This window comes from Triticum dicoccoides, chromosome 7A (assembly GCF_002162155.2).
Source record: "Triticum dicoccoides isolate Atlit2015 ecotype Zavitan chromosome 7A, WEW_v2.0, whole genome shotgun sequence".
Taxonomy (NCBI): domain Eukaryota; kingdom Viridiplantae; phylum Streptophyta; class Magnoliopsida; order Poales; family Poaceae; genus Triticum; species Triticum dicoccoides.
This window is the reverse complement of record NC_041392.1, coordinates 320,142,405-320,146,024: the sequence shown is the minus strand read 5'-3', so window position 1 is coordinate 320,146,024 and position 3,620 is coordinate 320,142,405.

The following is a 3,620-nucleotide window of genomic DNA, read 5'->3' as shown; positions in this document are numbered from 1 at the left end:
GGCCGGCGATGGAGGAGAAGGGCGGCGGGCGGCGGCTCGTCTCCTCGGGCCGGGAGGGCTGGCGATGGGCCCTGCGGGCCCTGACGGCGGCGGCGAAGTGGGGCTCGCGGGTGCTGACGTGGCGGCGGCGGGTGGATCCAGACGTTGTCCGGCCTGTGCGGACACGTCCGGCGGCGGCGGAGATCTGCCTTTTTTTTAAACTAGGGTTTTGGGGAGAGGGAGAGATCCGAAAATGGAGGGGTGTATATATAGGCATAAGTGGAGCTAGGAGAGTCCAAATGAGGTGCGGTTTTCGGCCACGCGATCGTGATCGAACGCTCTAGGACATGGAGCAGAGTTTGGTGGGTTTTGGGCCAAATTTGAGGGGTGTTGGGCTGCAACACACACGAGGCCTTTTCGTTCCCTCGGTTAACCGTTGGAGTATCAAACGAAGTCCAAATGATACGAAACTTGACAGGCAGTCTACCGGTAGTAAACCAAGGCCGCTTGGCAAGGCTCGGTCCAATCCGGAAATGTTTAATCCCCACACACGAAAGAAAGCTAGAAATGGCCACCGGAAGAGAACGAAGCGCCGGAATGCAAAACGGACAACGGGGAAAATGCTCGAATGCATGAGATGAACACGTATGCAAATGCAATGCACATGATGACATGATATGAAATGCACGAAAATGAAAACAACACACGGAGACAAAGACCCGAACCCAAGAAATAAATATAACTTAACGCTGGGAACGACAAGAGTTGGAGTACAAATTGGGAAAGTTACATCCGGGGTGTTACAACCTGGCACATCGGTCTCAGGGCGCTACAACACTCCACCACTACGAGAGGATCTCGTCCCGAGATCTAGAATGGCACCGGAGGGACAACAGAAAAGGAAGAGAAACGATAAAACTAAGTTGCTTCTTTGACAAACGAGTGAAACCACAGAACCTTGAAAAGGTTAAGCCATTTCGACAAAAGAATACAATAGAGATGAATGAAGTAGAAAGCACTCCGTTAAGAAAAGAGGAACAAGGAACATTACGAAAACCTTCAGATTGCAAAGCTAAGAATGACGAGCGCAAAGGACAAGAAGGAAATTGAAACCACTCTGGTTGAGAAGTGATATGAAGCTTGATAAGATGAAAAGAACTTGAGCAGAGGGCACAACACTCCGGTTAAATGGATAAGCATGAAAAGAACAAGATCTTAGATGAAATGAGATGATGGTTGAAGAAAAACAACATCGCAATGCCTCCGGAACAAAAGTAAGAATGGAATTGGATGAACGAAGGAAAACAAGATCTTGAGGTAGCACGCTTACAACAAACGCTAGAACGGAGTTGTTGGAAAACCAACAACGAAAAGAATACGCTTGATATGGTCTTATGGAATACATCTCAAATTATGAGGTGGCAATTCTGCCACTAACGAAAACAATAGATTGGATTGATATGAACTAGGAGGCGAGAAACTTATATCACCGGGAGGATGAATGAAGAACTTGGATCAATGATAAATACCATAAGAGCGACAATCCTTAAAGGAAAACTTTATGTGAAATATAGCCCAAGATAACTCCAAAGAAGAGATTGATGGATTTAAAATATCTCATACTTAACAACATGTGAATCATGAAACATGAACCCAAATTATCAAGAATGGCATAATACCACCTCCAATAATATGGTAGAAAGAATTGCACTCCGGATAGCAAAGATGAAGAATGCTTGAGCTCCTCTGAAAAGAATCTTGATGAACACTTCGAGAAGGAATTAAATCTTTGATGAACCATTATCTAGAACCTCCATGAAGAACTCCGGTAACAAAAGGATGATCACACGAAAGGAAAGAGAAGTAGAAAACACAAGGTGAAGTCCTGCGATGATTTAGATGAATCTCCGTGGTGATATAATTTGATGAACCTCCGGAATAAGGAATTAATCACTTGGATGGAACAACAATTAGAATTATGTTATGCGTATCCTTCAACAATTTAATTGCTGACAAGCAACGGATTTGACATAGTACTTATTCCCGTAGAAAGGATTAAGATAGATATTGTGCAAACTTGGAAAGGTCTTCGATGGTCCACCGGAAGGATTGAAACAACGAATAATTGATATGATAACGAATGACGAGAGCTCTTGAACGAACCGCCGTAAGAATTAAGAAAAGAACGAAGAGAAGATAAAGAAACACTGGGAAGAATTAGCAAATGAACGAAGAAGCTTGAGGGGATTTAGTTACATGAGAATGAAGAGATCAAGAACTGATTAGAGGATAATTGATCGATGCACCGGTGAGATTAGGAGAACGATAACTGAAAGCTGGGAATGAATAAATGTGAGATGATGGGCTCCGTATAACACACTGAGAAGACTCTTGAATAGCTCCGGATAGGTGAAAGAATTCTCACATCAAACAATTATGAGAGGATGGCAGAGAATGGGGCAAGATTTAAAAGAAAATCTTCTTCGGTCTCCGAAACTGAGAATGACGACGAGAAACACCACCAATAATTGTAGAGGCACTCCGGAAGAATCAAACGCAAAGAGATTGAGCCAACGATGAAAAGAATTCGACAGATCTTGGAGAAAAACATAAGACTGATGAAAATTCATTCTTACATCAAACTTCGAAATAAATTTTAGAATAGCTCCGGTAAAATTAGAAGAGTCAGGTAAGATCCTGGGAAAGACCTATGGGTTAGGGCCCACTCAAAATAAAACATCGTTGAATGATTTGAAAGAGAGGTTGCACCGGTTGAATTAAAAGGCTTAAATGATATAACATCCTCAAAAGAGTTTGAACGAAAGCAGAGTGGTAACGTGAATCTTCTAGATATCTTGAGCACTCCGGAACAATTGAATAGCGAGAAGTGGATGAATATGAGGAGCACCGGCAAGAAAAGGTATTTGAAACGAGGAAAAGGATATGATCCACAAAGCTTGATTTGAATCCACCGGAGAAGAAAAATAATGAATAATGGTGCTCTAGAAACTCCGTTAAAATCTTCATGAGAATCACCGGATAAGAATATTGACGGAAAAAGGATGGAGAGACTTCCCATCAATAAAAGGATACTTGAATAAGAAATCTGAATTGTTGAAGAAAAAGGGTGGGTGGGCGGAAAAACAAAGGCAATTTGGAGACGGATGAAACAAACACCGTTGAGAAGAACTGGGATTGAATCTTGCGGATGTTGCAATGATCGGATCCACTTGAAGAGAAACAAGCCGGTTAAAAAGGATTTGCATGACAATCTCGATTATCATGAGGGATTGGTATCCACATCGGAGTATGAGAACACCATTTAGGAAAGGTATGGAATCAACTCTTGACTTCGAAGCAACTCGAATACCACAACTCAAAACAAAAACCAAAGGATTGGCTTGCGGAATAAGCCGGAACAAACATATGATAGAGATTTCGTCCGAAGTTTTCGTGGTGGGGCCTACACGGGCTCGATCATACAGCACCATCATGTACAAGGCAGTGCACATGACATACGAAGCGTCCCCGAGTCGGCATAACCAAGGACTCTTTAAGACACAATGAGACCACTATAAAACCGACCGTGAATAGGCGGACCACTAGACGTCGAACCCCAATTTCATATCATACATCTGTCG